The sequence below is a fragment of the Rutidosis leptorrhynchoides genome, chromosome 4 (genome assembly GCF_046630445.1).
Source record: "Rutidosis leptorrhynchoides isolate AG116_Rl617_1_P2 chromosome 4, CSIRO_AGI_Rlap_v1, whole genome shotgun sequence".
NCBI lineage: Eukaryota > Viridiplantae > Streptophyta > Magnoliopsida > Asterales > Asteraceae > Rutidosis > Rutidosis leptorrhynchoides.
Window position 1 is genome coordinate 538,082,400 of NC_092336.1, and position 13,067 is coordinate 538,095,466.

The window sequence follows — 13,067 nt, forward strand, 5'->3', positions numbered from 1 at the left end:
GATGATGGATCAAATCAGAAAACTTGTCTAGGGTAAAATCTAGCTTGAATTTTCAAAAGATCAAATGTTTTCATAAAGATCCAATTTCCTTAAAGGATCTAAATTTTTATAGTCATGTGGGACTGTAAACCGCCTTTCAAATGTGCACTTTGCTTTGGAAACCGAAAGTAAATCAGCTATTTGATTGCAAGTGTCGTTGTCCTAAACCCAAGGCAACTGTGGATGACACACCCACCTTTAACCATATCGTTACTATCATTGTTTATACCGCTCTATCAAAATCACTGATGTACAAAGTGTGAAGAATAAAGAAGTGATTCGTGTGATGTATTATATTATTTCAAGACTGTATTGCTTGAGGACAAGCAACGCTCAAGTGTGGGGATATTGATAAGGCTAAAAAGGAACATATATTTCATAGCAAAATCCCCCAAGAAAGACAAGATTTTAGTTGCAATTGTTCCATTTTCAAGTAATATTCGTTTATTTTAAATAAGTGCGAAGACAAAAGGAGAAAACGACGAATTGAAGACACAAAGGTCCAAAAAGCTCAAAAGTACAAGATACAATCAAAAAAGGTTCAAATTATTGATGAGGAACGTCTAAAAATGACAAGAGTACAAGTTACAAAACGCAAAGTACAAAATATAAAATTGTACGCAAGGACGTTCGAAAATCCGGAACCGGGACCAGAGTCAACTCTCAACGCTCGACGCAACGGTGTAAAAATTACGAGTCAACTATGCACAAGAATAAAATATAATATTTAAATAATTCATAATAAGAATAATATTAAATAATAAAAAGTTGTTAATTGAGCATAGTTCAGGGTCATAAGTGAAAATTCAATTTCTAAATTCGCCTATAAAAGGCTTTGTAATCGTAATGTAAAAAGACACCTTTTTTCAATCTTATTTCTTTCTTATGTAATTTATATTTATATTTATAATATTAAGTTTAATTTAAGATTAATAATAATTGGGTTATTGTAAGAAATGTTTTACGGGTTTTAAAGTAGGAACTCTGTCCGTGTAACGCTACGCGATTAATCACCACTGTAAGCTATGTTCTTCCTTTTTAAATTAATGTCTAGTAGCTAAGTCATTATTATGCTTATTTAAGCCGAAGTAATCGTGATGTTTGACTAAATATTAAGACGGGGTCATTGGATTTTGTACCATAATTAAGGTTTGGGCAAAAGACCGACACTTGTGGAAATTGGACTATTGACTATTAATAGATGGGGGGTATTGTCTAATTGAGTGACAACTCATTGGAGTCTGTCGAACCTATCTTCAAATTAGTTAACCTAATAATTAATAATGATTATGGTTGTCCTATTTAGTGATGTTCATATGTAATCTGTTATAATCATTTAATTAATCAATTGGGTTGGGTAATTGATTATTCATTCTGATCAAGTGGATGAATTAATATTCATAAACTAATTAAAACAGGGGTGGATTACATACAGTGATAACTGGTGTAATTGTTGACAGAAGTGATAACTGCGTCACAGTTTAAATCCTTAATCAGTTGGAATATTTGACTTCGGGTATAAGGGTAATTTGACGAGGATACTCGCACTTTATATTTATGACCGATGGACTATTATGGACAAAAACCAGATAGACGTATCAAATAAACCAGGACAAAGGACAATTAACCCATGGTAATAAATTAAAATCAACACGTCAAACATCATGATTACGGAAGTTTAAATAAGCATAATTCTTTTATTATATTTCTCATCGTATCTTTATTTACTGTCATTTTATTACTCGCAATTTTATTTACTGTCATTTTATTTATTGTCATTATTTTACGCACTTTAATTATCGTCATTTATCTTTACGCTTAAAATATAGAATCGACAAACCGGTCATTAAACGGTAAAACCCCCCTTTTATAATAATATTACTACTTATATAATTATATATATTTTGTATAAATATAGTTAAAAATATAGTAAGTATCACCAGCTCCCTGTGGAACGAACCGGACTTACTAAAAACTACACTACTCTACGATTAGGTACACTGCCTATAGTGTTGTAGCAAGGTTTAGGTATATCCCATCCGTAAATTAATAAAACTTGTGTCATATTTTGTAGTATTTTGTATTAAAAATAATACTATTTCGTACCCTCACGCTACATCATCAATGATACTGGAACTGAAGCTCAAAGGAGAAAATTTGGTCCTATTATTACGTTTCTGAAGCGATCTAGAATCTTCAAGGCGATTACTATTGAGAGTACTCCGTACTACTCGCATCAGATAACTTTCTGGGAGGTTGCTAGAGTCGTTATTGAGGATAATAAGCATGTGATACTAAGTTCAGTCAATAACACCATTGTTCAAATTTATGCTCAGACTATTAGGGAGGATATTGGGTTTCCTGATGATGATACGATGCCAACTTCTTTACTGGCTCTGAAGGTAAGAAGGTGTTTGAAGCGTTGTGGTTATGCAGGAGACATAACCCGGGCAGTAAAGCGTACAAAGTTCAGTAGGCAATATAGATACTTCACGTATGTGATTTTGAGGTGTTTGAGCCCGATGCAGGGTGGTTTTGATAAGATGACTGAGAAGTATAGTTCAATGTTCGTTGCTTTAGTTTTGAATGCGGACTTTAATTTTTCTCAACTTATTTTTGATGGAATGTTGATGAACGTGAAGAGGAAAGTTCATCTGGTGTTTTCGAGGTTCCTGCAGATAATGTTAGAAAAGCAAGTTCAGGGTTTAGTGAAAATTCCCCAGGATGTGCTGAAACAAAATCATTTAAATGATCAATCTTTCAATCGGTTCATGCAAAACAGAATCGGTTCTATTTAGATCCCTGAGAAGAGGTTGATTGGTCATCTGGCCAATGAAAAGTATGTATGTCCAGAGGGTCTGAACTGTCGACACGAAAATAGTACTTATGGTGATGAGACAGACATTAGTATTGCTGGTGAGGAAGAGGTGAATCAGCCACCACCGAAGCAAACCGGTCCTCAGTTAGTTGATGAGGATGATGTGACTGCACTTGATGACAGTCAAGTTAATTTGATTAAAAGGAAGTTAGCTGAAGCTCCAAATGTGTCTACTAAACAGAGACAGAAGCGTTTGAGGATTTTGGTCAAAGACAAAAGTTCGTCTTCAACTACAAAGTCTCAACCGAAGGTCACTCCAACCACTCAACCTGCTGCTGATGTTGGTGGTTCTACTCAACTTTCACCCGCTCAACAACAACAAACACCACATACTCAACAAATTCAATCTTCTCATCGACCTGAAGGTGTTACTGGTGATTTGACTGAAATAGTTAATCGATGACTTATTCAGTTGTCTTCTGATTTTGCAAAGTTTCAAAAGGCTACTGAGGAGGATAAGCAAAAGAAGGAAGCAGAGATGTCTGCACTGAGAGAGTTAGTTGATAGACAGCAGATAAGAATAGATGAACTTGAAAAGAATGTGGGGAGTCAGGCTGGTGAGATCTTAGATTTACAGACACAAAATCAAGATTTGACTGAGAGGCTAAATGAATGGGAGAAGAAGATAGTGGTTGAAGATTTTGAGGAAGGGCCAGATCCTTTTGGTACTCTGGATGATGAGGAAGACAGGGCACTTGAGGTTGCAAAAGGTTACACGGAGGTTTGATAACCCAATGTACGTAACTCCACTTCAAGTTATAACTGTATCTGAGTTTTTAGCTATGCAGGATCGTCTTAATCACTCTACTGTTTATGATGATTTAGAAGAAGGGGAGATCCCTCCGGATCTAATCGAGACTGAACAGGAATTGATGGAGCATCTAGAGCGAGAAGCTAAGGAATCTGTTGACGCTACGTCAAAAGCCTCAACTTCAGGGCTCATAAGTTTGATGAGGATTTAAGTGATTCTGATGTTGTTGATGAAAGTGATAACAGTTTTCATGAGGTTATAATTGAGGATGAGCCGACAGAGCCGTATCCTCATTATGAAGGTTTTACTAATGATAATCTTCCAACTTTTGCTGATTATTTTTAAATGAACAATGAGCTTTTGAATAGAAAATGCGAGGAGAAAGAACAGAAATATGAAGGTTTTGCTGATGATGATCTTCCAACTTTTGCTGATTATTTTCAAATGAACAATGAGCTTTTGAATAGAAAATGCGAGGAGAAAGAACAGAAAGAACAGAAAGAACAAGAAAGTGTGTTGCCGGAAGGGTTTTTACGGGTGAAAATTAACAAAGAAAAGGTAGAAGTACTGGAAGAGGAATGGAAGACATCAATGCGAATTCGTAAGTATGTGATGAAACCTAAGGTAGAGCCTCAATTTTTGAATTTCATTGAGCATTGCGAGAGTTTGCGTGCTAAAGGAAAGATAATTGCTTGGGCCTACATCAAAGAGTTCAATATCTACGCGATAAAGAAAGAACGTGGAGTGGATTACATCAGATATGCACGAGAGTTCACTTCGTTACCATATTTTGAATTCATGCAGGTTGCTAGGCTTAAGATGTTGTATCAGGATTATGATGGTACTCCTGACCTTTTGGTTCGTATGATAAGGAGATCATTTCGGTCACCTAACTTCATTGGTTTTCAACCACAATTTCCAAAGATCTCTTACAGGACGAACAAGAAAACGGGCTTAAGTAGAAAGATAGTTAAATATCAACCTGTGAAGTATATGCGAAAGGTTCCTTTGAGGAAAATGCAGCACCACTTCAGCCCTCGTTTTCATTGGTGGTATTATGATGAACGCTCGGAGGAAGCGGTTATGGTGTTAGATAAGGATGGAGGAGATGTCAATGATAGTATCAGGGTTCTCGATTGATAATGCTAAAAACGAACATATATTTCATAGCATTATCCTTCAAAAAAGACAAGCTTTTGGTTGCAATTGTTCTATTTACAAGTGATATTCATTTAAATAATAAAAGGTGAAGACAAAAGACAGATTCGATGAATTGAAGACGCAAATGACCAAAATGTTAAAAAGTACAAAGTACAATCTAAGAGGTTCAAATTATTGATGAAAAACGTCTAAAAGTTACAAGAGTACGAGCCGCGAAACGCAAAGTACAAGATATTAAATAGTACGAAAGGACGTTCGAAAATCCGGAACCGGGACATGAACCAACTATCAACGCGCGACGCAACGGAGCTAAAATTACAAGTCAACGATGCACATGAATATAATATAATATATATATAATTATATATATTATATTATAAATATTAAATAATACGCAGCAGCCCACGTTTTTGGAATCATTGTGTGTAGGAAAAGGCTGCCATGCGATCGCATGGCTAGCCTGCCCAAAACCCATGCGATCGCATGGCTTGCTGTAGCAGGTCAGGTTCTATAAATTCAGCGTTTTCGGACGAATTTTACACACCTTTTTCTATCTATCTATCTACGATATATTTATATTTATATTTTAATTATAATTTTAATTTAAGTTTAATAATAATAAGGTTATAGTGGCGAATGTTTTAAGTTTGTAAGTCAAAATTCTGTCCGTGTAACGCTACGCTATTAATACTCATTGTAAGTTATATTCAACCTTTTTAAATTAATGTATCGTAGCTAAGTTATTATTATACTTATTTAAACCGAAGTAATCGTGATATTGGGCTAAATATTAAAGACGGGGTTATTAGGTTTTGGACCATAATTGGGGTTTGGACAAAAGACCGACACTTGTGAAAATTAGACTATGGGCTATTAATGGGCTTTATATTTGTTTAATTGAATGATAGTTCGTTAATTTAATATAAAGATTTACAATTGGACGTACCTATAAATAACCATATACACTCGATCAGACACGTTGGGCGGGATATTTATAAGTATTAATAATCATTCATTTTACCGGACAGGGAAATGGATTAATAGTCAATGGACTCATTAAAACAGGGGTGGATTACATACAAGGACACTTGGTGTAATTATTAATAAAGTATTAAAACCTTGGATTGCACACAGTCGATAGCATGGTGTAATCAATAACAATGTATTAAAACCTTATTACAGTTTAAGTCCCCAATTAGTTGGAATATTTGACTTCGGATATAAGGATAATTTGATGAGGACACTCGCACTTTATATTTATGACTGATGGCCTGTTATGGACAAAAACCAGATGGACATATCGAATAATCCAGGACAAAGGACAATTAACCCATGGTAATAAATTAAAATCAACACGTCAAACATCATGATTACGGAAGTTTAAATAAGCATAATTCCTTTATTTTATATCTTATCGCACTTTTAATTATCGTACTTTTTAATTATCGCAATTTTATTTACTGTCATTTTATTTACCGCGTCTTTAATTATCGTACTTTAAATTATCGCACTTTTATTATCGTCATTTACTTTACGCTTTAAATTAAGTTATATTTATTTTTAATATTTTACATTAGGTTTTAATTGTGACTTAAGACATAAAATCGACAAACCGGTCATTAAACGGTAAAAACTCCCTTTTTATAATAATAATAATACTACTTATATATATATATATATATATATATATATATATATATATATATATATATATATATATATATATATATATATATATATATATATATATAGTTTAAAATATATATAGCGTTAAACTTGGCTAGCTCCCTGCGGAACGAACCGGACTTACTAAAAACTACACTACTGTACGATTAGGTACACTGCCTATAGTGTTGTAGCAAGGTTTAGGTATATCCACTCTATAAATAAATAAATAACTTGTGTAAAATCGTATCGTATTTAATAGTATTTCGTAGTAAAAATATAACTATTTTGTATACACCTCGCATAACATCAAGTATTTTTGGCGCCGCTGCCGGGGACCATCTCAAACGCCGAAGCGAAAACCTATATATAAAAAAAAATTATTAAGTCTTAATTTACTTTTGTAAAAAAAATACGTTTTAAATATTAAAAATTCAAAAAGAAAAGAAAAAAATATATTTTTAAGAGTTTGTTTAAAATATATAAAATTAAAAAGTATTTTTATTTTTATTTTTAGATTTTTAAAATATAAGTTTTTTTATATTATATAAAAATTTTATATAAATCAGAAAAAAATAAAAAAAATAATTGAAATTAAAGATTAGGCCGAACCAGTCGAAGCCCAAAACTGATCTGTAATCCAGGCCCATGCGATCGCATGAGCCGAATGCCTAAATTCCATGCGGCCGCATGGTGTAGGCTGACAGGACTAACCTGGTACGCATTAATTACGGTTTAGGGTTTTTATTAATTAATATTATTATTTAACCTAATTAGATTTTTATTTATTTAATTTGTATTTAGTAATTAGTTTTAATTTATATTTTGTAATATTAATATTAAGTATTATTATTATTTATATAAATTAATACTTTTATAAAATAATAATATAAAAATAATATTTTTATAAAAATTTGTAATTTTATCATTTTTGTATCTTTTTATTATTTAGTACGTATTTGTATATTTTTCATTCGTAATTAGTTTAAATTTAGTATTTTCCGTAGTTACTTTATTTCTAGATTTTTAGACTTTGCCGTAAAATCCCTTAAGTACTTTTTCTTTAGATTAAGGTTTAGGTGCTTTAAAATTTTACGACGTCGCTTATCGCTTTAATATTTAATAAATTTTAGTGCCTTTTTAAGTAATTGCCGTTTCGGATATAGAATTCCTTTAAGTTTTAATTCCTTTAGACACAACTTTTAATATTTAGTTTTTAAACTTTTAAGTTTCGACGCTGCATTTTATAATTTTTTTTTTTCGACGCCTATTTTTCGATCTTTAATTTTTTGACGTTTTTCGACGCACTCTTTTTCTTTCTTATTTCTCGACACTCTAGTTTTTAGGACATAGAATTTTCTTTATTTTCTTTAAATTTTAACGAAAAAATTATTTTAAGTGGTTAAATTGATAGACATCCAAAATTTTTATGGTTTGTAGTAATAGTTGGATTTGTTAGTGGCGAGTTGTGGGCTTCCGATTTAAAGGGTCCTGGCTACCTGCTGCATCTATTGGCTATTCGAAACGTGGGCAAAATCAGAAAAGTCTATTAATTTGATAACTTATATAATTTTTATCTTTTATAACTAATAGGATATTCAGTGAATGCACCGAGCAAAACGTTCACCACCTTTCATACGTTCACCACCTATAACTCGATCAAGACATCTAGCCAATATTGTCGCCGTTGATTTTTCTTTAGAATCGTCATCTAGTCGACCAAGTACTTCAATTTAAATTTCCGATAATCCATTTTTTGAACCCGACCTCACAATTGAGAATCCGGAGGATATTCAGGGACAATTCAGAGATCCTGAACCACTAATCATTCCTCCTGAACCACAAATCACTCATACAGAAATTGTCGAGGAAGAAACCATTAAATCAGAATCCTCTAGTGATTCAGATTTAACAAATTCAATCATGGAAAATCTGGAACCTCTAAGTATGGAAGACCGAATGAGGGCAAAATGCACTGGTCAAGGTCATGCCATTACTCAACCAGACATTAATGCACCAGATTATGAAATCAAATGACAAATTCTACACATGGTAACTAATCAATGCCAATTTAGTGGTGCGCCGAAGGAAGATCCAAACGAACATCTTCGAACCTTTAATAGGATATATACTCTATTTAAGATCAGAGAAGTGGAGGATGAACAGATCTATCTCATGTTATTTCCCTGGACTTTAAAGGGAGAAGCCAAAGATTGGTTAGAATCATTACCTGAAGGGGCGATTGATACATGGGATGTCTTAGTTGAAAAATTTTCTTAAACAATTTTTTCCGGCATCTAAAGTCGTGAGACTTCAAGGAGAAATTGTTACGTTCACGCAAAAGCCAAATGAAACTTTATATGAGGCGTGGACAAGATTTGAAAAGTTGTTGAGAGGATGTCCGCAACATGGTTTAGAAACTTATCAAATAGTACAAATATTCTACCAAGGATGTGATATTACTACACGAAAAGACATCGACATAGCAGCTGGTGGTTCCATTATGAAGAAAACTGCAACTGAAGCTTATAAAATTATTGATAACACTGCTTCCCACTCACATGAGTGGCATCAAGAAAAAGATATCATTAGATCATCTAAAGCAGCTAGAGCTGATTCTAGCCATGACTTTGATTCCATGTCCGCAAAGATAGATGCTTTCGAGAGACGAATGGAAAAGATGACTAAGGATATTCACGCAATACGAATTAATTGTGAACAGAGTGGAGGACCACATTTGACAAAAGATTATCTCAGTATTGAACAAATAATGGAACAAAGAGAGAATGTTTCATACATGAACCAAAGGCCTGGAAATAATTATCAGAATAATTATCAACCGCCAAGACCAAACTACAATCAGAATTATAACCAAAATATTCCATACAACAACCAACAAGGTCCTAGCAATCAACAAGTATCTAATAATACTTACAACCAGCAAAGACCTATTTTTTCAATTAAAACACCACAAACCGATGATAAAAAGACAAATTTAGAAGACATGATGTCGAAGCTAGTTGAATCTCAAATGCAATTTTTCACATCTCAGAAACAAACTAATGAACAAAATGCTCAAGCATTTAGAAATCAACAAGCTTCAATTCAAAATCTGGAACAAGAAGTAAGCAACCTAGCAAGGTTGATAGGTGAAAGAAAACCGGGAAGTCTACCTAGCGATACAAATGCTAACCCCCGGAATGAAACAGCTAAAGTCATTACCACAAGAAGTGGTATTACACTTAAACCACCTGAAATACCTGAAATTTCTGATGACACTATTCCTACTACACAAGAACCACAATCTGAGCAAGAAAAGGAAACAGAACCGGTAGTTGAAAAGGTTAATGAAGATAACATAGTTAAGGCATAACCTTATGTTAAACCATACCAACCACTACTTCCTTACCCGAGTAAAATGAGAAAAGAAAGACTTGAAGTCGAACAATCCAAATTCTTGGATATGTTTAAACAAATAAATGTAAATCTTCCTTTCATTGATGTGATTTCAGGAATGCCAAGATATGCTAAATTCTTGAAAGATCTAATCACAAATAGAAAGAAAATGGAAGAACTCACGGCTGTTACTATGAATGCTAATTGTTCTGCAGTGCTGTTGAATAAACTACTAGAAAAACTCTCAGATTCAGAAAGTTTCACAATTCCATATTTTCTGGGTAGTCTTAGTTCAATAGAAGCATTGGCAGATTTAGGTGCTAGTATAAATTTAATGTCGTGTTCACTATATGCTAAACTAGACCTCGGAGAATTGAAACCAACACGAATAAGCGTACAACTAGCCGATCGATCAGTCTAATATTCTAGAGGGATAATGGAGAACATGCTAGTAAAAGTTGGTACTTTAGTATTTCTAGTAGATTTTGTTATTCTAGACATGAAAGAAGATTCTCGAGTTCCTCTTATACTAGGAAGACCATTCTTAAACACGGCTAAAGCAATAATAGACGTGTTCGGTAAGAAATTGACCCAAAGTATAGAGGACGAGAGTGTTACCTTTTCTGTTGATAGAGCCATGCAACAACCGCAATCTGCAGATGATACATGTTATTATATTCAAACTATAGATTCACATGCAGAATTGTTAGAAGAATTTCTAGAATTACAAGGAAACTGAACCAATTAATGAAGCTGAAATGTTAGCCGCACTCATGGCTAATGAATATGAATCAACAACAGAAGAACTTCAAATGCTAAAAGAATAAGACAGATATCGATACAAATCATCGATAGAAGAACCACCGACATTAGAGTTAAAGCCACTTCCAAACCATTTGGAATATGCTTATTTACATGGTGAATCTGAATTACCTGTAATAATATCGTCTTCTCTTACGGAAAATGAAATATCTCAACTCATTTCTGTGCTAAAAGCTCATAAACCAGCTATTGCATGGAAGATTCATGACATTAAAGGCATAAGTCCTTCTTATTGCACACATAAAATCCTTTTGGAAGAAGGTCATAAAACATATGTGCAACGCCAACGAAGACTAAATCCTAATATGCAAGATGTTGTTAAGAAAGAAATTATTAAACTGCTAGATGCAGGGTTAATTTATCCAATATCTGATAGTCCATGGGTAAGCCCAGTTCAATGTGTACCTAAAAAGGGTGGCATGACTGTCATCACAAATGAAAAAAAATGAGCTTATTCCTACTAGGACTGTAACAAGATGGTGTGTTTGTATTGATTATAGAAAATTAAATGACGCCACCAGAAAAGATCACTTTCCCTTACTTTTCATTGATCAAATGTTGGAAAGGTTAGCTGAAAACAATTACTATTGTTTTCTTGACGGTTTTTCCGGATACTTTCAAATTCCAATAGCACCCGAGGACCAAGAGAAAACCACATTCACGTGCCCTTATGGTACTTTTGCTTATAAACGTATGCCATTTGGACTTTGCAACGCCCCTGCAACCTTTCAAAGGTGCATGATGGTGATTTTTCATGACATGATAGAAGAATGCATGGAAGTTTTCATGGATGACTTTTCAGTCTTCGGTGATACTTTTGAAACATGTCTAGTTAATCTTGAACGAATGCTTATGTAACGATCGCTCCAAATCTATATGGACGAACACGTCATTCATCGATTTCATTGCAAGGTATTTGACCTCTATATAATACGTTTTGTAAACATTGCATTCTTTTGAAAAGGCACACCATAAATGAATATTTAAATCAAAAGTTTTCGACATCTGATGATTTCTACATATAGACAATCACCATAAATAATAGTTTACAATAGTACTTCCATTGACAATGCAGTCAAAATAAGATACATGGTGATGATTTAGTGAATGCAACGTTTCCTTGATAAATATGTCATGTAAGACTCCATGGACATAGCTTGTCTAACATATAAGCAAACAGCGGAAGACTTCTAGGAACATGAGAATAAACATGCTAACAAGTGTCAACACAAAGGTTGGTGAGTTCATAGTTTTAGTGTTTCGCATAATCTGTATATAAAAGTGGATCACAAGATTTCAGTTGTTTCATCCAGAAACGTTTATCAAAATATTCTACGAAATTGAGCACCCTGGTAACTAAACTTAACGTATATGTAATTTATACCCTTTGTATAATCATCTTAATAATACATGCAAACCAACGTGTACGCTTCTCAAATAGCATACGTCCGTTAAAAGGCTAATGCTCTAGCTCGGACGGGGATATCAAGCCCTATGGATCCATATACAACTATTCGCGCCCACCAGTTCTTATAACCGGCAGTTACTAGTTACCAAAGCTAAGGGATTTTTGGTTCAAACTCGGTGTAGAATTTAGTATGTACTTGTATCCATTGTGTTTAAAATAAAGTGCATGTATTCTCAGCCCAAAAATATAGATTGCAAAAGCAATTAAAAAGGGAGCAAATGAAACTCACCTTCGCAGCATTTAAAGTTGTTCACCAAAATGTGACTGAAACTCGGATTACCAAATAACCATAGATCTCAACCTAGAGAACATATGTTGGTCAATAAATGTCTATCAAGCTAGGTCAGGTCATAGTGTATCACAATTCTAATGCTCGAGATCGACATACAATAGTTATCCAAAGTCGTTTCAAAAAGTCAATTTTGACAATAGTTCAACAAAACGAGACGTGCCTTATATAAGGATTCATTTACTCGGCTGGTAATATTTAAAAATCCAATTTATCAATCTTACAAACAAGTGGTTTAAATATTAATTGCAGATTCAAAAGCAATTTCAATTAATGTCAATCATAATTCAGTTGATCATATCTTTTAATTCGTTCACCGAAATTACGCGATTTCTAAATGAAAAGTTATTGGTTTTTCGCCAGCTTTCCAAAAACATGCATATCATATACCTTTTATCAGTAATATATGTATTTACTTCGTGATTCATCATAACTGTTTAACTACAAAATTTAGCATACAATCATGCATAAATATATATACTCGAGCACTAGACATGGATACACAATTAATATATAAAAGATAAAATATGAGTGCTTACGTATCAATATTGAGATTCAATATTGTAGGAAAGTACGTAGACGTAACAGAGGTGATAAA